Source organism: Adiantum capillus-veneris, chromosome 26, assembly GCF_014529385.1.
Source record: "Adiantum capillus-veneris isolate H3 chromosome 26, ASM1452938v2, whole genome shotgun sequence".
NCBI lineage: Eukaryota > Viridiplantae > Streptophyta > Polypodiopsida > Polypodiales > Pteridaceae > Adiantum > Adiantum capillus-veneris.
In genome coordinates, this window is record NC_140956.1 from 122,880,640 (window position 1) to 122,904,213 (window position 23,574).

Below are 23,574 nucleotides of genomic sequence, written 5' to 3' on the forward strand. Positions count from 1 at the left end.
CTCTAGTAAAAGTCTCTTTCAAATGGCTAAGCACGCTCGGCCCGGACCATGAGCCCATGGCATGGCTTGAACTATCGAGATTGGGTGTTGGGTAACCTTCCATGATGTCGTTGTCAAAGGAAGAGTCACTAGCTGCAATATGTGGGTCATGAGTGGTACTACATTGGGTTCCTGTGAGGGCCTAGAGTAATGTGGAAGAATAATGGGTGCCCGTGTAAATGGAGACACTCTCTATACGATCGTCCTCTAGCACACAACTAGAGCGTAGGTGCATGTGACCTCAACACCCTAGAAGTGTTGGTGAGTGCCCGTGAATGCCGCTCACCTAGTTTTTTGGGTGTTTTGCAACCCAAATTTACTCTCAATTTTCTATTTCTTGTGCTTTTTTCTGACCAAGCCACGGAATATGGCGTGTGATAGCTCAAAATGAGCGTCTTGGTTAGAGGGACGTGTCATGCTTTAAAACCCCCGATTTGATTACATAAGGCCCTCAAAATCCTAAAAACATTCTTTTTCTAGTCGGGAAGATGTCTAAAATTAGTAAGTCCAAGGGTGTAACTATGAAGGGAAGGGTGGTAGACTTAAAGGACTTGTCCCACATGCCCTCCCTTCCTCTTGAGAGGGTAGTTTATATAGGACGCGATTTCTGGGTGAGCAATTTCTGGCGAGCGCTTTTTAAGAATCGGGCGACCGGATTCCCAAAAGAAGGGACAATCTACCCATCTCTCTCTCTCTCTCTCTCTCTCTCTCTCTCTCTCTCTCTCTCTCTCTCCAACTAAAATTTGATTGTCATTTCACGACTAACTTACATTCAAACAAAAAACACCATGGAATCATTCAATACACTATTAATAAGAGAAATAGAAGTTCCTTACACACAATTACGGTCTATTTCATATAGCAAACCCCAAATCTATGTGTTCCATTGCATCAAAAGTAAATACATATGGGGGGTGATACATCATGGGTGACGTGGAGGAAAGAAGGGCGGTGGGGGGCCATATGCTCTGGGAGGAAACAAAGGTCATGCCAACGGGGGCAGTGCACCAAATGGTGGGGGAACTCCTCCAAATGGAAGAGGGTACTAACTATATGTGGGGGGGGACTGTAGGTAGTGAAAGAGGCAATGGGTCAACCTCGGGCAGGGCCTCAGATGTGGAGGCAATGAATGCACTAGGAGATGGTCCAGTTGCACGCAATGCCAAAACTGGGGCCGTGAAAGTGAGATATGGTGCTGCTACTGCCCCGCCCTGACTGCTGAGTGGTGTCGGGAACGGTGGGTCAAGCGGATGAAGCTGCTCGGACACCTGCTTCGGTTGCTCAGTTACTTGAGCTCTGACACTCCTATGAAACATCAATGTCGAGCCTAAATCAGGAGGTAGGCGCTGAGCTGGCTCCAAACAAGCACTGAAAACTGCCCAATCCTTCTCACAACTGATGCAATGTCTACGTAGTAGTAAACATTGTGCTACCAATGTCCCAACTCCTACAAAACAATCCAACACAGCATCTCCCATGTCTGTGAAGGTACCTAGTAGCCATCTACAAAAAAAAAAGTAACCTTTAGATTTATTATACCTATAATTTTATAGGAACAATAAAAAAAACTACCAAAAAGTTTCTACCACCTGGCAAACGCTGGACTCCTCTCAACACCTCTACGATAAGGTCAGCCCATACGATCGAGCGTCCACTGTGTGGAATCTGATCCTTGTAGCTTCTCCCCCAACATGTCGTCATCTGCAGAGAAACCATGTACATTTGCTGCAATCTCTCCATCCGCTCGATCGTACCTCGGAAGCCGACACCCACCAGTTCTAGGGGGTGAAAAAATGGCCAGCAACAAAGTACCAACCTACGGGGAGCAAGTAAAACTTATTTTTTGACCCGCAAACATCAAAGTTACTATTCATTATCAAAAAAAAAAAAAAGACATACCCCCTCTAAATAGTCCTGAACAGTCGTACAACTAGCCTCCGGTAGCCGTAAGTACAATATCCTCAACAACTGGAAACCAGCTCCCTCTGCCTTCGAAGTGACAATGGAAAGATGTTCTGCACGACATGTCGCCACAATCATGCCATCAACCAAAAGAAACTCGGATGCCAGAAGGAATGCAACATCCACAAGCTCACTATTCCATTGGTTCCATAAAGGACCCCACCCGTGCTAGCTGCATGTGGCCTAGTGTGTAAGGGAAAGGCAATGTACACCAAACGTACGCCACCCAATCTCAAGCTGGGGTTCATCTGCCATGTTCCTGATAGAGAGCCCAAGAATCTACGTAGTGACTGCATAGAACTGCGTGCATGCAATCTTTGTTAGCACTAAAATTGTGCACATAACTATGATTGTAAATAAGCGTGGCTTACCTGTCATTGCACAACACATGTGGAATAGCTTTTGCCAACTCTTTGGCACTAGCATGCACTGCAAGGTGGCGTGGCTCTACATGCATATCTGTATGTAGCAACATAAGATCAAATATATCTTTCAAGCAATGCTAAAGAGAACAACACAACATTAACCATTTTCACGTACCTAGATGGATATCTCCCACAACTCTGGCCATGTCTGATAGGTCCTTTGCAGCCTTACCATGTGATGGTGAACATGGAGGGGACTCCTGGATGCCCCCCACTGGTCTTGGAGTGAAGGATAGTGTCGGTACACTGTGGCTCCAAGGCTATGAGCACTATCGCTGACTTCTATAGAACATCCGCAACCACATACTCGCTCTCACTATCACTGGAAACTACAACCCTCTTCTTTCTCTTCCCACGTTGCTTGTCAGCCGATTGTGCTTGCGAGTCTTTCCTTGAGGTCTGTTTCTTCTTCTCCGGTTTCTTTGATGTGTTTGGAGATAGAGCATCCTCTATCACAACCGCTTTCTTCCTTGACGCACTATGCTCCGCTATTAATTAAAAGAAGAAGAGTTATTGAGCCCATATTCTATTGCTTCATGGCAAAAGTAAAAACTATATAGAGATATACCTATGTATAGCTCTTCCTCTTCGGGTGGGTACTCCTTGTCCTGGTAGTCCAGCCACCAAGGACACTTGAGCCATGCTCCCTTTGGCCGCAAGTCGTCTATCCACTCATCAAGATATAAGCCCGTCTCCTCTCTCTCGGACCTGCACCATGCATCACTGGGGTGCTCGGGAATGGGAAAGACAAGAGCATCTCTCCACCATCTACAAGACAGACCACAATGTTTTCATTTGCATAGAACAAGATTAGTGTGTCCAACTACATTTTTTATTTGTCAATTAAAGATGTCAAACCTGTACAACAAGCATCGTGCCGACGTACAAGCAAAATGGGATTGCTCTTCGGGTTCCTGTGTGGACTTGATCCGAGCACTCCACTTCTTGAAGGCCTTCTCAAAGTGCTTGCGTCTGTATGTCAATAATGTGTGGGCAAGTGTGCAACCATGCCTACCTTCAGCCTTCTCATGTTGGATAGCAACATCATGATTCTCGGCCTCCATTTTCTCGGCCATCTCAAGCACTCTCCTGCAGCAGCAAATAATAAGTCACAAGTTACATTATCAACAAATTGCTAGCTAGTGCAGATGTTCACTAAATCTAACTTTTCCAATTGCCACCAGTACACGTGATATCGAAGCCACTGGATCCAGGCCTTCTTCGTCAAACCGATGCCCTTCTCCTTCAAGGATGCATCATCGCCTTGGAGCAAATCAAGCAAGCGGCACTTCCTATCAAAGGAAAAGTGAGACTTATTTTTTATTGCTACATAATAAAAAGAGAAATATATCCAATGATTTAAATGACTTTTACGTACTCTGTCGGGCTAATGCGTACACGCGCAACCTCTGCCACTCTCGAGGGTGTCATTTTCGTGGTCTTCTTGCCCCAACCTGTAAATGATATACATTTCTGGAAAAAATCGCTGCCATTCTCTGGATTTGCAATGGTGGCTATCTCAAGCCCTTTGCGCATAAAGTATTGCTCCGTTTGAGATAGCGCTAGATTGATGCTTTCCTTGTATGCATCAGGTGCCAACTCGTAGTCAAAACTCCCTTTTGATGGCAGCCCTTCCGTTTTACTACTAAACATATGATCGAACTCTTCCTATCATTTTCCAAGGACTCAATCAAAATACACATAATAAGATTTCGCAATCAAAACATATTCTCATTTACCATTGGTTTAAAGCATACCTTCCAAAGTAGTTGCGCAAGGACAGCCATTGGCAATTTTAGCCACTTTGACTTGTTTGGACCTCTAAAATTCAAAGCCCTTTCTGCTGCCAAACGCGCTCTTTCGGGGAATTTTTGCAAAAGTGAAGTAGGGTCCGCCAATCCTAGCTTTCTCATCATGAAAATATCATGAGCAGTTGTGTGAGGCACTGAAACCCTCGTGGCCCTGTTTAACACTCGATTGTAATTTATATAGTTTAAAAATAAGATGCATTTACATTCGCAAAAAAAAAAGGGCTCACCTATTAATAATACCCAAAACCAATAGAAACTCTGTTGTCTCATGGGGCTGAAAATCAACTAGAACGCACTCCACCTTTGGTGCCTTCTCAATTGGAATGTCATTCTCGTTCATCCACCGCATCCATGTCTCCAATCGGTGATTACCATCCCAAACCACAAAGTATCTCTCGACCATGTGACTAAGCTCGGGGATTTGGCGAAGCTCCTCATCCAAATCATATGACATTGCAAGATTCCTCGCAGCGTGACCACGACGAGTAAATTTTTTGTGATCCTCCCCAAGAATCCGTTCACTAACAATAAATCTTGCCATGGTTGGTTGGTAGCTTTTGTTTGCAATGAAGAGTTGCAAATCAGTCACATGGTCATCATGCGTGCGGATGGCGGGGTTTGAAAGAAGTCGACATAAAGGCAATCGTGGAAGTTTGCCATCGTATGGTACTCTATGAGAATCCACCCAACCCAATGAAATGTGCTTGTCGATAACGTTTCCAAACGCTTCATCTCTTACATCTTCAATAGCGGTACCTGTTTCCACAGGATGACTGGGTCTGGCGATTGATTGTGATGTTCCATCCACTCCAGTTACGATGGACACAATGAGATCTAAAGAACTCAAGGCTTGAGATTGTTGGGTATCCTGTGTGCATAACGGAGGTACTTCTTGTGACGTAGTAACATCAACCTCATCCACGGCACCAATATTTTTTGTTTGATTTCTTGTTCTCATGCTTGCGATAAAGAAGATAGATACAGGATAATTTATGAGAAATAGATATAGGATGATTTATGAGAATTTGTAGGTTAGAGTTTGAGATGTGAACAAGAGGAAACTTGACAGAGAGAAAGAAAGAGATTTGTGCAATAGAAGAAAATAGAGAAGAAGAAAGCGAAAGAGAAGATCAATGCACTTTATAAAGCTTTCATATTTTTTTATTAATTTTAATTTTTTAATTATATTATTTTGTCCTTGTGTGTGTGTGTGAGAGAGAGAGGAGTGTGTGTGTGTGTGTGTGTGTGTGTTGGCATGTACGTGTGTGTGTGTACGTGCGCGTGCATGCGTGTGTGTACGCGTGCACGCTTGTGCGTATGCATGTGCGTGTGCGTGTGCGTGTGTGTACACACACACATGCAGGTGCTGCCGTTTGTGTGTGTGTGCGTGCACACACACACGTTGCACGCAGGCGCGTGTGTGTGGTGCACACACACGCGCACGCCTGTGTGTGTGTGCTTTTGTGTTTGTGTGTGTGTGTGTGTGGACACACTGCCCCCCTTGCGTTAGTGCCCTGTCTCCGCCCATGCAAAACGCTCCGGCCCGGCCCGCTCGCTCGCCTCTGCGCCCCTTGCCCCGCCTCCCCCCCCCGATAGATAGCGCCCCCGACCCAACCTCCGCCTCCGCCCCAAGTGGCGGCCCTGCACGCAAAACCCGCCCGACCCCGTGTGGGAACGTGTGCCCGCCCATGGCCAACCCAACGCGCTTGGCCACCCATTGCCAACGCCCCGCCCTCCCCCCTCTCCGTCCCCTTGCGTTAGTGCCCCGCCCCCGCCCATGCAAAACGCTCCGGCCCGGCCCGCCCGCTTGCCTCCGCGCCCCTTGCCCCGCCTCCCCCTCCCCCCTAATAGATAGCGCTCCTCTATCCTTAGCACATCCGATTATTCACACATCTCTTTTACACAAACATTAAAAAAACAAATTAAAATAAATAAATTCATGTGATCACACAATCACAAACAAATATTTTGTAACAATTTTTTTTATACAAAATATTTGGTATTTTTTTACATTAATTTTTCAAATTAATAAAATAATATTAATTTTAAATTTATAAAGGCTATTTATTAGACGTGAGTATATAAACAATTTGTTTTAGTTTATACAATGTGATCTTGTGCTTAATTATTTGCTTAGCATATTATTATGGCTTGCTCTTTATTTTTTCCTCGGTAAAGAGTTTTCTTATCCTTTTTACAATGGTAAATTTATAATAGATGAATCATTTCTTTTAGAATTAATTTCTCCAATGCAATTTATAACTTTAGATGTTGTTATTGAAGTAGGTGATATTGAAATGAATTTGCCTCTTGAGAGGACTCTCAACAATTTGGGTGAATTCATCTATGTACTAGATGAGTAGCTTTCACGTAAATACAAAGTCAACGTATCCCATCAAACACAGTATGTCGGCTCACCTAGCATGATTCCCATTGCCATTGTGGATAGTCCGTCAAAGATGCAATTTGGTCAAAAGGAGTTAATAGATCTATGTACCCCCCCTCGAGTTTTGCCCTCAAACAGCTTCAAAAGGAGTACAAGATAAAAACTCTTACAGGCCGAAAAGAAGGGCACATTGACAAAGCTGTTAATGCAAATAAAACAAGTGGAACAAGTTACAGAGATTCCAAGGTCTTACAATGGAGATCTCGTTTTAGAATTTCCACCTACCATGGGAAAGTTGCACCATATGGATGCGATGGAGCATAAGTATGATCCTCATTTGTGGTCGAAGCCTACTACATCCAATATTGTTTTTCCAGGTGTAGTGCGTCTTAGTCATTGCGTAGGATCTCTCAAGTGCATGAATGAACAATGTGTCCGCTTGGTTAATTATCATATTCCCAATACAAGTCATTTCAACGGGTACATACAAAAGGCAATTGCACTCGGGGAATATTGTAAGATTGGAGATAAGAGCCTTACATGCCACTTTTGTAAGGCAATTGCTTTCTGTATTGCAACATGTGATTGTGTAGTATACTATGTCATGCCATCCGATTAGACTGCCACTAGAGTCATGATTCATCGTGGCACACATCGACACAATGTGCGCAGCGGCACATCCAAAACACTAACGGACAACACCAAGCTGATGGTGCAAAGGATTTTGACTGTTGACCCACACACAAGAGCCAAGAAGGTTCAAATCTGTTTGGCAAAAGAAATTATAAGTACAACACTTCTTCGCAACAACACCGACGAAGGTAGTTTAGGCAAGCAACAGCTATTTGCAATCGCTAAGGAGTTGGGGACATTGGTGCAAGATAACTGGTATGAGCATTTCCTAGATTCTTATTTCGATGCAAAACTCTATGCTAAATTATTTTTTTATCTAAACACTTTTAACATTGACAGGTTTCGGAGGTCAGTATCTATTTTACGTAGAGGGGTTGACAAAGAATCTTTTGGCATTGATGCACTCCTAAAACTGAAGCGAGACTGCACATATGAGTTTTTCCATGGAAGCCGGTTTCTTGGTCAAGGTATGGAGGGGGAGAAATGTTATGTCTTCAAAATGTCCACAATTGGTCCAACATCCGGTGTGGACCTAGTGAACCGAATGAGACAAGATCGGGATGGCGATCTTCGACGTGCGTGGATCCAGTTTGATCACACCAGACGTGTTAACGATTGGGTGACTATAGCCTGTCATGTCTATGATCCAAGGTACATGGCGCACCTTTAGAGCTTTGTGGCTTGCCTTTTACTCTCTCTAAAACAATTTGTTTGCAGCATGCAGGACCTTTTGAGTATTGCAACTTGTGAAATGAAACAGGAAGACATGGAAACGCAATGTTTGTTTTGGGAGTGCCTCAATGATGTAATGATATCATGTGGGTGTGACAAAGCTAATTTCTTTGGCTACATGGTTGATGAAGCTCAAGCAAATTGGAATGCAATTCGAATTGTTTTCGATGGTGGTGACAAGACCAATACAATGAGCGGCTGAGAGCGTTCTTGTCTTTTCCATTGGAAGCAAAGCTTGAATCAACACACAATGAAGTATGTGGTGCAAGCTTCTCAACACACACACAAAGAAATGTGTGAGAAGTGGAGGCAAGCACAACAAAAGAGGCTATAGCAGCAGAAGCTCGTCTGATACGCCAATGGTGGCGTAACGGTCATTGCATAGACCGTAACATTCCATACATGGATTCATGGCTTAGTTGGTGGGAAATTCGTATTGCACATTGGGGTGGCATTATGACATGCGTAGAAAGTAGCTCTGATGGACCAAACACTCCACGCACTAACCTTGCGGATAGCAAGCATGGCAGTTGGCTAGCAGGGGAGGGTTTCTGTAAACGCATTTCATTATATGATGCATGTACAACCGACCTTGCAAATTCCATCTTACAAAGCACAAAGGCCATTTCATACAGCCATGGAAAACACATTGGGAAGGGTCCATTAATACAAAAGCTTACGGAACGCCATGAAAAATGTCCTAGCCAAGTGATAAGAGCAGTGAATGCGGCTACTGAGGGCACTCCAATGTATAAACAACCAACTCCATTAAAAGGAGATAAGGAGACATCAAGGCAAAAACGCAAGCCAAATGAGGTTATCAACGTGGAAGATGATGCATTACATAGGCCTGAGTACAACTCGGTCACCAAAGATCGCAAGAAGTGTGGAAGACCACATAAGATCAACTTTGCAGAAGAAGGGATATCACAAACCCCAAAACGAAGTATAGGTTTTGGTGGGCAGTATGTAGTTGAGCGCAAGGTCAATGAGGCAATGTGGGCCATACGCCGAACTCCACAAGGTAGTAGGGTCACATGTAGCGGCATGCCAAGAGGAGGACGCAGGTGTGGATGCAATATAGTAGGTTCTAGCCTTGGTATACCAGCCCCATCGTTTGAAGGATATCGAAAACATCCAAATGGTGTGGTGCATCAATGGTTTTGGTTTTGTCTGGATCATGTCTTGCATTGGCATATAGTAGACTAGAACATTGAGCCGCAGCCTCAGCATCCACCACACACTTGGCCTGTACATGTGGGCACCAACCTATCGGAGGATGATGTGAAAATATTGCATGAAGGGGGGTATCAAGTGGAGCTAAGCAAAGAAGGAGTATCTAATGTAACGCCAGTTGCTCAAGAACAAAATATGACAAACTCTCCTTTCAAGTCAAAAGATACATCCACTCATGAAGGCAGTGCAAGAGCCACAGTGCGAGATGGTCTGCGTGTACGGTATCGGACTTCCATTTCCGAGGATGCTGCTCGCAAGATCAGTCTAGCACTAGCCATGAGAGCGAAGGTCGTAGAAGAGATATGTGCACCAGCAGATGGTGTTAGTGAGGTCTTCAAAGTAGAGACAAAAAGTGAAGATGGTCATGTTGGGATATACAAAGTTTGTATTAGCAACCAGCCATCGTACACATGTCCAGAATTCATGGAACGGGTGTCAAAGCAAAAACCATATCTTGTATGTAAACATTTGTATTTTATTTATCTGTGTGTGCTAGGGCTAAGCCAAAATGAGAACATGTTTATCCATCAACCAATCCTGATAGATGTTGATATCTTCAGGGCATTGAGTCGAAACCGGACTTATCCAGGCATGGATGCATAGCATTTGTCAATGCTCACTTTTTCTTAGTATGCTTTACCTAGACAACTGTACTACTTTCTACTTTTATCTTATGATGGCCACATTTGGATACATTCATTTGCAGCTATTTTTCATATTTGAGTACTGGTTGTTTATGTGTCAAATCGTGTAAAAAGTAATATAATATTACCACAATGGCTATAAATTGCCATAGCTTGAGTTATTTTTGTGAAAGCGTCCACTAGCTTCCTAGCACACCTCTCTTTCTTTCACGATGTCCGACGATCTTGAGAGTAAAATCAAGTCTATGTGGGATGCCATGGAAGCCATTCCAAACGGAGAGGCATTGTATGGAGCCGGCTGGTTTAGTCAGGCTCTAAAGGCAACCATCAATGTGTATCGCCTCTATCGATGCCGCAAGGAACTCAATATGCGGAGCTTAATCAATTTGAACGAGACGAGACAATTTGCTTTCTCTTGCTGGAAGAAGATTGGGCTCATCATCACAGAGGAGGATGAGGAGGAAATGAGGCAGTAGCTAGGGAACGTGGTGAGTTTTAATATGACAATCGAAGGGAGCGCATCAACTCCTAAAACTGGGCCTTCCAGAAGATGAGCACTTCTTGCTTATGTAATGCAAGTTTAATAAAATGTAACTTTTTTATTATTAATGGGTGTTCTTGTTTTAAGTACCATTGTCTCTATTGTTTTTGAAACAATTTGTTTAGCTTCCATATCTTTGACTATGTCTCAACTCTCTCTCTCTCTCTCTCTCTCTCTCTCTCTCTCACACACACACACACACACACACACACACACACACACACAGATAGAGATATGAAAAAGACGAAAGAGTCCACAAGGAGGAAAAGAGAATCTTTTTAGGAATCTGTTCACGTGATTCCTAAAAAGCGCTCGCCAAAAAGTGCTCGCCTGGAAATATCCCCCCTTTATATATATATAGTAGTGTCTACACTATATCATAAGACTGAGGACTGAGGCTTGGGCTTGGGCTTGGGGAATGGTCCTGATCCCTTCTTTTTCCGGGATTTTATTTTATTTTATTTTTATCTTTTTTTCTTTTTTCTCAAATTTGTTTTTGTGGATAAGGTTGTGCTGCATGGCAGTCGAGCTTACGCGCACAGATCCTGCCTAGCGTGCGCAGCTACACCTTACAACTTTGTCAGAATTAGCTACATTGCACACTGCAACACTAACATAATTAATTAACAACCTGCTCACTACAAAACGCTGCACATTACAGAGCTAAACACTAACAGACATGCTTTGAAGAAAACACGGGCTAGAGGCTAGATGTCTGTGCATTCATTCAAGCTCCATAAGCTTATATGCATGCATTCAAGCTTGCATTTAAACCCAGGGCAGAGGCATGCAGGCATGCATTTAAGCATATATTTCTATGCTATATGTTTGTGCATTCATACATTTTTCACTTTTATTGGTTGGCTACCCATGTTTTCATGTCTTAGATTTTTCCTTGTTTCTTACAGGGCAAATTGTATTGGTGCACTCCTTATGTGCCTTTTGAAAGGAAGACATTTTTTTCATAAACAAAGCCCAAGCACATGAAGTATATGACATTCTCGACTGTGGAGTAGATGCACAATCCTTGATTGAGGCAAAGTTCACAAACAAAGACTGTTGAAATGCTTTAAGGAGGTGCCAAAGAGGGGTGGTAAAGTAAAATGTAGAGTTGTGAAGCGAGAGTTCTGGAACAGGTTTTATACATTGTTCACATCTATGTATCAAGAACCTCCAAGCAATTATGGTATGGAGGTAACTAAAGCATTTACCAAGGGCTTTCTACATGAATAGTTGAAGGGATAATTGGGCTTTGTTTCCAAAGAGTATGATCACACGTATAGATACAGGCAAAGTGCATGCAAAGAAGTAGAGATGGGTAGTTTTCCATTCCTCCTTCGCTCGTTAGAGTTCTCGACGAATGATAAGGACTCCGTATCACTTGGAGGTAGGACAAGAAACTCCAATCTTTACATTGGATGATGTGCAAAAAAAATAATAATTTGGCTCAACATCTGTGAGACTGAGGGAACTGCCGTGAAGGATTCTCCGTCCTACCACCCATTATATAGGCCCTTGGCCATGCATGCATAGAATCCCCTATCCACAACTAGTATTCAGCCCTTGGCCTGGGTCTATGACCCCCCTTGGATTTTGCCTTGGCATTACATTACTCCCCCCCTAGAGAAGCGTTTTTGTCCTCGAAAGCAAAAGTGGTGTTATCTTCATAAGAACACTAATGTTTCCCACAGTGGCATCCTTCATGGATCCAGCTGCTCGTTTGACCAGAACACGGTTCAGTAGGAGGTTCAATGAAACCAAGAGTAACATCTTGATTTTCCACATTGTTGTCCCTTTGCAACCATCTTTTGTAACCGGCTCATATACAACATAGCGTGCAGACTCTATTTAGAACTCACTTGAGTATGCTAAACAAGTTACATTTGATAGAATTAGGGTTCCTCAAGGAGGCAACCCACCGTCCCTAAATAGAACGGTTCTAACCTGACATCACTGAGTTGATGTCCCAATACCATTTGTCTAAGTTCTTTCTCCTATCAATGGAGATAATCTACTTCTTGCTTTCCAATACTATTTCAGAGAAGTTTGCAGTTTCTAGAGTCTTCCCAAACACCCTACGATTCCTGTTCTTCCAAATTTCTTTAAAGAAGAAAAACCTGAGAAGTTTCGTGAAAATCAAGAGCGCTTGGCTTTCAATCCTTGTCCCTTCTAAAACCTTGTCAAAAATGTTGCCTACTAGTGACACAGAGATCGAGATCGGAGGACTCTCTCCTACCAAGATCTTTTTCTTCAAGTTTGGGCACAAGGAAGATAGTTGTATTGCTTGCAAATTAGAGCAAAAATCTATCTTAGTTTTCCAATGAACCTTGGTTAATTTGGACTTGGTGCAAAATCGCTCAATCAAAATAGTATTTATGTTCACAAACCGCAAACTCTATTGATCTACGTGCACACAATTGCAAGAAAGGTTAGAACTTTAGATGAGAGAAAGAAGAACAAAAATTGGATAGATTGAACAATACCTCTTGACCATATCTATATCTTGAAGTTAAGCTCAATGTGCTTCTTTCAAGCATTGCATAAGTCAAACACTCTCCATCGTGGTAAGGATTGTGATATCTAGAACTGAGAGTGTGGTGTTTTGTGGCCATTGAAGCTCCTATATCTTGTGCAGCAAATATAGCTTGACCATCTTGCTTAAAAGTATAAGCAATAGCATAGAATTCTTCTTTCAAGCATTGACAAAGCTCAGATGCAATCACAACACAAAGAACAATGCTATAAGCAAAGAAGTTCACACAAATGAATTGTAATGGAAATGGCCTATGAACTTTGAGGACAACGGAATTAGGAGAATTAAAGAGAGCATTTTTGTGAGATTACTTTGTGAGCATAGCGGGTGAACTTAATTGATGGTAGCAACATAAACATGGTACTTAGTTAACTTGGCATGAACAATACTTTTGCAAAGTAATCACATATCTCGCTGCATAAAGGCTGACACCAATTTGCCCATACTCATAGTTTTCAAATCAAAATACTCTCTCACGTGTTAGTAGACTTGAGTTGCTCATCGCCGATGTCTTGTCTCCTCCTTAATTCGGATCCCTTTACGTTGTGCCGCCCTGACCTCCACATCCCTTTGTCACAACCAACGTCTACCTTCACCACCTTTGTTGCACCCCCGACCATCAACTACTAGAGTCGTCACGTTGCCACCTTTGATAATAGTTAACCACCCCTCATCCTTTGATACTAGTCAATGGGTTGCTGCTTGTGGGGCTCAATGTTCTCTGTGAAGCCTTCGATCACACCATCCATGCCCCATCGCTAACGATTCACTGTTGCGTCTCCATCACCAACTTTAGCCTACACTTCTCCACCCCCCAAATGTCACCTTCATCTGCTACTGACTTCGCATGGCTGTTTTTGCTTCGGTTCAACTCGATTGGCGTCACCCCTGTTGTCCGCCTACCTGCTTGTGACTTCCCGTGGCCATTGCTACTTCACTTCAACCCGATCCGTGCCACCCCGTTGTTTCCCTATAGTTTGCGTGCTTGCTCGTGACCTACATCGGCTTGCCCTCTACACCTATAACAACTCCATCTCCACCGCGACTCCATTGCCTTAAAGTCTGCGCCCTATGCCTTGGCTTGCTCCCCGTCTCTTACTCCTACAGAGCAGCCTCTGTTGGTCTATCTCCCCATATGCTCTGCCCGCGTTGTTGCAACAACCATATAGTCGCCAGATCCCCACTGAAGGTCTTTCTCTCCAGCTACACATCGCCACCTTGACCACCTAGAACCGGTTGCTTGCCTTGCCAGACGCCGTTCTCTCCAACCCTTACTGCTATGTTCGCCCACCTTTGCTAGAAGAGTGATTGACCACTTGGAACCGGTTGCCTGTCTAGTACCTGCGTGACGCCGCTCTCTCTATCTGTTGTTGTGTTTGTCCACCTTTGTTGGCATTGCCGTTAAGGCAGGGTCTAAGGGGAGGAAATTTGTCCCCATGGCCATAGGGGCTTTGGCCAATGAAAAAATGGCGTGTGAGGGTGTTCTTTTTGCGTGGCTTGCATGCAAGGAATTAACTAATTATGGGGTCAACGAGGTAGAATTTGGGCGTGTGAAGTATAATCGACCAACAGGCGGTGACTTCTCGCGTTCTGTAGCTCTTCTCCTTTGCCAGACTGTCTTGTCACCAAGCTCCTCAGTCTTGCGCAAGATCTTATTTTTTATTGTGCCACTATGGGCAGTGCTCTCGTCTACTTTAGACGACCTTGTTAGAAGAGTGCTGAACCAGCGGCAATCAAAAACTCTCCTCTTTTACCCGATTGAAAATGAAAAAGAGCAGTTCATTGGACGCTGGAATATTGAATTTACGACACCGAATGGCGGAGATTGTCACCTAATTACTCGGACAGTGGAAGACTCCAATGACAGAAGGTTCATTGGACGTGGAATATTCAAAGTCCTGAATTTACGACACCGAATTGCGGAGATTCTCACCTAATTACTCGGACAGTGGAAAACTCTGACAGAAGGAGAGAACCAGTGAGCGAGCGTGTTGCAAACCGGCACACGTCCCGCCATCGCGAGGCCATAAGCAAGCCATTAGAGAGAGAGAGAGAGAGAGAGAGAGAGAGAGAGATCTCACCATGGCGAAGCCAGAAGCAAGCCAACTGCTGCTGTGGGCTTCCCTCGCTCTCGTGTCATTTCAGGTGTGTGTATTGCCCACTGCACAATTTGAATGGAAAGTTGTAAAGGCGGTTGCATAGATTAGATCTGCTTCTTATGGAAGAAGATGCCTGATATATGTCTCTCACCTCGTTCATTATTTTGCAGGCTTTCTGCTTTTGGTCAGTCGTTGCAAGTGAGGATAAGCAGCTCATCTTGCAGGTAAGCATCATTCAGTTTCCACGCTTCAAGTGGAAAATGCTTTGGCATTGTTTTTGCACTGTATCAAACCATAGTGACAAGGAGCGCTTATTCGGAAAGGGTCTTGGGGGAAGGCTTGTGGTTGAGGTTGCAAGCCCCTTCATACCAAGTAAACACTTGTGCAGCCTCAGGAAGAAGATTTGTGGTCTAGTTTTGGAATCGTATCTAGAGCAGTTTCTGTCCACTAGTCACATAGCTGCATGCACTGTGCCGGGTATATACATGCTCACAGTCGTGCAAGCATGCATACACAAATACACATTACAAGATTGCCTCCTTTCCTCCGCTTACCTGTTCTTTGATGCCTTTTGTACCAGAAGCTTCGTTTTTTTTGTGTGTTAATTGCAGGACAGGATATTCTACACGCCTCACATGTCTTGTTGTTTACTGCCTTTGCAGCCATCGCTTGTGGACAAGGTGAACAATCATCCCCAATCAAAGTGGAAAGCAGATATGAACTTATGCTTTGCAAACACAACAGTAAGCTTTCTGGTCCCCAGTTTAGGGTTTCATTCATTATGGAAACTCTTTTTTGTGAAAGGACCTCAAGCACATAGACTTCAGGAAGATTTTTTTTGAGTATGCTTATACTATGGAAAAGGACCTGAAGACGAAAGACCTTGAGGAAAACATCCTATATCGTTACAGGTGGAAGAATTCAAAAAGTTGTTGGGAGCATTCATGGATGATGAGCAAGAGAAGAAATCTATGCATACTCACCCTCGGACCCTGAAGCTCCCTCTCAGTTTCGATGCACGAGATGCCTGGCCTCAGTGTGTTTCTCTGCAAAGCATATTAGGTTAGTTTTGTGGGCCTGCATTGGTGTTTCAACCAGCTTACACGCTGTTGATAATGCAAGTAAAACAGCTGTTGTTTTGCTGACACCATTTGTGTTGTTTTCAATGGCATGGTTAATGCCTTCGATGGTCTCATCCAGATCAGGTATGTTGATTCAGGTTTTCAATTAATGGCGTTGATTGAGTCCTGAGTTTAGCCTTTAGGACCTCATTGTTCAACTTGGTATTACAGGGGCATTGTGGTTCTTGTTGGGCTTTTGGAGCAGCTGAAGCTTTGTCTGATCGGTTTTGTATCCATTACAATGAGGTAAGCTTGATTTTGTGTTAACGTCGTCTAATGCTCTGCACACATACTTTCAAATAAAAACAAGCCATTTTCCATTTGGTGCATAAAGTTGGGATCTATGCCCATTGCAGAGTGTGCAAGCAGTAATATATTGCTGATAGAACATGGTTGGAATTTGCAGAGTGTTGTTTTGTCAGAGAATGATCTGCTCTCTTGTTGCGGTTTTGAATGTGGGGGTGGCTGCAATGGAGGTTATCCTTTAAGAGCTTGGGAGTACTTCGTTCGCAGTGGTGTAGTGACAAGTGAGGTAAATAGCTTACAGTGCATGAAAGTTGGATAATAATGCATAATAATGCAACGTGGTTTCATGGGTTTTGGCTCTAGTTTTAATTTTTGCCTCCATGTTTGTTTCAGTGTGTGCCATATTTTGATACAGAAGGTTGTCAACACCCAGGCTGTGAGCCTCTCTATCCAACACCAGAGTGCGTACAAGAGTGTTCAGACAATACAGATTGGCAGACAGCAAAATATTATGCATCAAGTGCTTACAGAGTGGGATCGGATCCCTATGACATAATGGCGGAAATCTATACCAATGGACCCGTTGAAGTATCATTTCAAGTTTATGCGGTGAGTTATGGTGTTTGAAGTGTTTGTTTGCAGTCAGGGCATGTTCATTCTGAATCTGGTATGAAGGACAGGAAGGGAGTTTTAATATAAATTTGTCTGTGTATTGTCTCAAGGCCAGCTTAGGGATATACTAGCTAGATAGAACCTGCTAATGCGTAGAGCTTCGCGCGCTTGCTCGCTCTCAAGCTTCATAGTTGCCCGTCGTCCGTCGATCGCCAAGCGCGCTTGCTCATGCTCACGCTTCAAGGCTGCCTTTCTTTCTTCGGCTGCCAAGCGCGCTTGCTCACGCTCACGCTCCAAGGTTGCCTTTCTTTCTTCGTGGTCGCGATGCATGGCGGCGCATTGCGCCTCTTGTTGTAGCATCATGTCCATCATCGTCTTGTCCAAAGCCTCCATAGGATTGGGTGCAATCCGTGGCGTAAATGGGGATGGGGGAAGATCGGGAAACAATCCTCCTGGTGTAGAAACTTCTTCTTCTCCAACTCCACTCCCATCACCTTCACGCAAAGTATCCATTCCGCTTCAGGTGACGACCATACACTGAGATCTTGGGTACTTGGATTCTTGAGGGACTTGGGTTCTTGAGTTTCTTGAGTTCTTAGCTTGCAATCGGTGTTTGAGAAGGCTTTTCTCTTACCCGAACTCGACTCTTCCCTGCGGGCGCACCCCTTGGCGGCCTTGCGCTCACACCAAGGTTGCTTTTTCCCACTTCACGTCGATTGGCCGGCCGCTAATTGCAGGGTCTGCTCTCAATGAGTGAAAAGAGGAACAAGGGGAGGCTGGAGAAGCCCTTCTTTTTTGGGTTACCTGCCACTCTTCAAAAACACGATTAGGAATCGACACGCCCAAGTGGACTTGGGTTACGTCCGACCGCAACAAGCAATTTTTTTTTTTTCCTGTGGTTCTTTCCTTGAGTGATACAGAACACTGCCAAAAAGCTCTGATACCAATGTAAGGTGCAAGTATCAATGTAAGGTGCAATGGAAGTGAATGTTGATATTGCTCAAGATGAGTACTCCGGAATGTGCTCAAGGGTTCCTTTTACTTACGTAAGGGAGAGCCTTCCGTTTCTTTTAGAGAGAGAGTGCAATGATCACAAACAAAGTGAATGCTGCTGTGAATGAAAGTGTTGAGAGAGAGAGAGAGAGAGAGAGAGAGAGAGAGAGAGAGAGAGAGAGAGAGAGAGAGAGAGAGGAATACGACACCAGACGTCCTCCAAGGGCCCCCCTCTCTATGGCGAGAGAGGTCTATGCTATAGATTGCACAAATCTGGTACAATGGTCTAGATGCAATGGACTTGCCGACGATGTCAACAACAATGATGACGACGACGAGGATGGGCTGAAAACTGAAAACTGAAAACGCTAGGGCTGATTTGCTGAATTTTTGGAAACGTTGGCTTTCTGCTGAATACTGACACTGTCGGCGAGGACGGCGATGACGACGACATGACGACGAGGTGTTGAAAATGCAGATGCGGACAGCGGGCTGAATTTGAAAACGTTGGCTAATCTGACGGCACGCGAGGATCTACTGCGGGTAGGTGAGATCTGCGAAGCTAAGGGGTTAGCCTGCAATGGCTAAGGGCTAAAAACTGAAAACGCTACCTGACCTGGCTGAATCTGGCGGCGGAAAAGTGCAAACGCTAGGTGGATCTGTTGGAGAAAATGTTGGGGCTGATTTGCAACTGCTAACGCTAGATGATCTGGAAGAAACCAAAACGCTAGCTGTCCTTGTTGGCTGAAAACGCAAGGTCTTTTCCCATCTTGCTGAGGAGAGAACACTGCAAGCTTGATGCTCCTTTTGTTTCTTCTGTTGGGAATAAGCGCCTCCCCCTCTGCTTATATACCTACTATAGGTTGGGTCGAGCATGCTCCCCAACAGCCCACGACCTTATAAATGGTGCAATTAAATAAATAAAAATGCCAAATTGGCTGTAAAATATTCTGTCCCAAACTGGCCGGAATTTGGACATGCCGCTTGGACAATGCATATGTTGGGCGGTACTGGTTGTGCAATCAGAGGATATGCAACTACCCTTAAGTGCCTGGACATGCACGACTTGTGCATAGGTTCACAAAGGTGCCAGAACACTCCCTAGGCTAACCTGAACCCTAGACCTGAGATAGCTTGTTCACATGCACATAGGGTTAGATGTGCACGTAAGATTTCTAGCTAGCAGCATCGGTAACTCTAGCATCCTAGCGTTTTGGTCTCTTCGTCGAACTCTGGTGCCTTTTTCCAATACCTGTATTTTGCAGGCAAGTACCTTCAACATCTAGCACTCCTTGTGTTTTGGCTTGGCTCTTGCCTAGCTTAGTGTTTGGATCATTAGTACCTCTGTATCATCAGCACCCAAGTGCTTTTAGTAACCAGCAGTACCAAGCACCAATACCCGCAGTACCCAGCACTATGCCTCTCAAGTACCCAGCACCTAGGCTCTCAAGTACCAAGCATCCACTGCAATACCCCTCGGCACCTACCGCATAACTCTTTAGTATCTCAACAGTACCAAGCATCTGCATCAAGTTTCTAGCAAGGTCTCAGCATCTAGGATCATTGTATCAGCATTTGTGCAAGAAATAAAGAAAGTACTTGCTCTGGCAATAGAGCAAGGGGGCCCTTGAGGGTGGTTTGAACGTGACATGTGGTATCGTCTCTTCTCTGTCTCTCTCTCTCTCTCTATGCATTTCTCTCGTTCATTGTCTTCAGTTCAAATTCTTTTTTCAAGTTAAGTAAGGTAACCTTGTGTTTGTGCGTAGTACTAGATCCGAGCTAAATCCTTAAACTCTTCCGCTGCACCTCACACCAATACAACTAACCACAATGGCAACTGAAGAACTAAAAATATGCCAAGGGGAAACCTCTCGTAAAGAGTATAAAAAGTGGCCTAGCCATCTAGAATGGAGAGGAGACTCAATAGGGCAGCTCTCAATGCTCAATCTAAGGTAAGCAATCACAAACCGAGCTCGACAGTTAGTGATTGGGAAGGGCCATTTTTGGGACTACCGTATAGGTTCCTTGTTCCCATTTCCTGTTCCAGTCCCTAATCCATGTGACTATGTTTTCACAGGGAATGGAGCTTCATGCAGTGCGTGAACCTCCTTGTGGAGGCAAGAAGAATAGCTTAATGCCCTAACTCCTCCCATCTAAGCTTGAGACACATGTCGACGCTTCAATGGCCCCTTCATGAGGGGCATCACTCGTGCGATACATCGAGGCTAGGAGAACCTTATTATTTTAATCTCTATTTTAATCTCTCTCTCTCTCTCTAGCTTTGTTCTCACTGACTGGGCATCTTAATGTCGTAGGGACGTAACATTATCCAGCACACAGCACATTTTGGGCAATGTGGATGAGTTCTTATAATGTGCAAAGCTTTGAATGGCTATCCTGCAATAAAGAAGAAATGAAACCGCTATATTACAAGTATATCTCATGATTTATTGCGATGAGCTGATAATTTGATTGGATTACAATCTGTATTTTTCCTTCATTAAGTTCAACAGCTGAACGAGAATTATCATTCCACTTTTTCCGAGTAATAATGCCGGTAGCTACTTTTTTTTTGTTCGTTTGGAAAATTCTTGTGTAAAGGTAAGCCTCACTGCTTGGCTAGCTGCCACAACACAAAGAAGAAAAGCCCAAAGAAAAAATCGACCAAGTTACGGAGGCCATTGTGAGTTCCTCACTCTTTTTGGACCTTTATTAATGGGCTTGAAGCATAGTGTAATTCTTTTAAGCTATTTTTATGAAAGATACACAGACCCACATAGGTGAATGCTCATGACACTAGGGATGAATCACTTCTATGCTCTTGAGATTTTTTAGGATCTTTATGGTGCCGTTTCATTTGTTTGTTTCAGCAAGAAATGTTTTCTTTTGAATGTTTTACAGACATTTTTTACTCTTGCAGGACTTTGCTCTTTATAAATCCGGTGTCTACCATTATGTCTCTGGAGATTACCTTGGTGGCCATGCTGTGAAGATGATTGGTTGGGGAACTACTGAAGAAGGTGTTGATTATTGGGTAAGGCTGCTTTACATTGTTTTGTCCCTGTTGAGAGGTTTGGCTTTGATCTGTAGAGATGGCAATAATAACTCAATTCTCTTATGGAGTGAAAACTGCCAAATATGTGCAGGTTCTGGCGAATTCGTGGAACCAGCAGTGGGGTCAGGTAATACATTGATATGGTAGTGGGTTGCTCTCATTTTGTGTAAACAGTTTATCCTCTGTGTTCTGGTTATTGCTTTTTGCCTGCCGGTGATTATCAAAGACCGCATTGTACACTTGGCAACCACCCTAGGAGCAGCACTTGGAAGGAGACTTTAGCTTCTTTGTGTTTTTCCTCTTAGCTTGACTGCATTTAAAGAATGAATTCTGTAGTTTCTTAGCTTGCTAATCAATCAAGGCTTTCTCTTTACAAATAAGTGTGCATATTCCTAAGCTGCTTGCACATAAAAAGCTCTGTTGTAAACATGTTTTCCAAGCTTTGGGTTTGTCTGTGCAGGATGGGTACTTCTTGATGCAGAGAGGCATGAACGCGTGTGGCATCGAAAGCAATGTGGTCGCTGGAATGCCAGCGAGTCGAAGTCTACTGGCAGATCAGTAGATGATTGAGCCACTTTCTTTGCAGTGACATAAATTGTGGGAATTGCCATGCTTCTGATGTTCAAATCTAATTGTGCTGTTCATAATAATAGTGTTACCTTGTAAAGTAATTTTACATACAGGTATGTATGAGTTCTCTTGTCCCGTTGCAAGAATCGTATGCACTAATAAGGTTGGATGTCCCTGTGTGATATAAGGTGCATCGGTGTTAGGCGGATCAATGCCAACTGAACATGACATAGTATTACTTTTCTTATTCAATGAGGAATTGAAGGGCTGCCTATCTTTTCAGAAGAGGGATTCTCTGAGCACATCAAATGTTCAGACAATTCTTTTAAAACTCCTGAGAAACATAAGGCGCATTTGAATATTAAAATTTCATTGATGTTAGGGTTCAAGCAAACATTGTAGACATCATCTGTCTGAAGGTTTTTTTGAGAAAACATGTCTTCCCAAGTCTAATGTATGTCAATCCCTTAACATGTGGGTTACCCTTTTTGTGAATCTTTGTGTGAAGAGTTGAAGACCCTATGAAGGAAAGAAAGGTGTAAATTGCACTTTTTGAGTACTGATTTTGCTTTTGGGTTAAAAGTCTCAAAGCCATTGGGAAGGCTTTTAAGACGAAGTGCGGTGAATTGCATTTTTTGAAATTGAGTGGATGTTTTGCATTATATATGGAGAACAACGGAATATGTGGAAGGAAACAGGGCAAGTTAAAATGGTGATTGGGCTTAGGGAATCTTGGAACCACTATAGCTGGAAAGTCAAAAGCTTGTGGGAGGTCCTTAGCACTTTTGTGCAGACGAAACAAATAAGTTCGAGGATGATTGCATTGTGCAGAGCAAGCAAACTATTTTGACTAAAGGTGAGGAGAGGCATTGAAAGGCTCACTATCTAATACATATATAATGGAGGGATGATGGACCTCCTTGAGATGTGCCATGTTCTCAATTTTCAGGTAGGTGATCTTGGATTTTCATTAAAAAAGAATGTGATCTCTAATTTGAGAAGATTTTCTGGATTTGTTACACCACATGAACTGTAGTCTTTTGAGGTTTGTTCAAATTTTCCATTCTTATCGAGGTGCCTCACCCCAAATTTTCTCTTTTGTTTATATGTATACTTCGTCACCCGCAGGAAGACATCTCTACAAGGACACCCTTTTGGACCCTGCACCACCATTATTGACTAGATATATTGAATCATTTGACATGTTGGACACTAGTATATCTCTTGTTCACAATACACAATTTACTCAGTAAATACTTATTAAGTAAAGGGTAACATTTTGACAAAACCATGTTTGAAGAATGTAATAGAGCAATAAAAATATTGTGAGAAAGTGTAGCAAGAAAGTGGTGATGGAGCACTCTAATGAACAAGTGCTGATACCTTTATAAAATCTCTCAAGGATGACTCCTAGCCAAACCAATTGGTTTTGAGCAAAAGGACTAGGCGAGAAAAAATTATGTAGCGATCCAAGCAACAAAGGGCACTCCATCCTACCTCAAGGGTTGATGATTCAAGCACTTACAACTTGTTAAAATCTCGCCAGGGGCACTTTAGCCCAATTATAGACAGATTATCGAAAATCAAATATTTACATCTTACTAACAAGTTATAACTAGTATGCCTTTGATCGACTCGCTGTGGAAATGGTGTGAATAAAACAAGAAGAGCTTATTTTGAAGGCTTTGTAGCATCTCTCCTCGAAGCTTTTGCCAAAAACTCTATGACTTTGCATCACAAACGAGATTTTGCATTAAAAGATGTATGGAGGTGAAAATATACACATTACAATTAAGATGGAGAGAGATGCATTTCGTGCATTTGTGATGATTGTGCCCATAAATAAAAAAAAGAAAAAACCATACGTATGTGGTGTGGAGTTGGCACCATTCTCCACATTATAATAATACCGTAGGGAACGTGCCCTTCCCTCGCC

The 23,574-nt window shown here is 43.4% G+C and overlaps 1 pseudogene across 1 annotated transcript; it reads left to right on the plus strand.

Moving 5' to 3' along the window:
* The first annotated feature begins 14,884 nt into the window (after positions 1–14,884).
* Positions 14,885–21,761, plus strand: LOC147424120 (cathepsin B-like protease 3; annotated as a pseudogene). The gene is made up of 10 exons (XR_015186535.1): positions 14,885–15,087; positions 15,212–15,265; positions 15,704–15,784; positions 15,953–16,107; positions 16,306–16,408; positions 16,569–16,694; positions 16,802–17,017; positions 20,934–21,047; positions 21,160–21,195; positions 21,529–21,761. The product of XR_015186535.1 is annotated as a cathepsin B-like protease 3 (transcript).
* Positions 21,762–23,574: the final 1,813 nt, after the last annotated feature.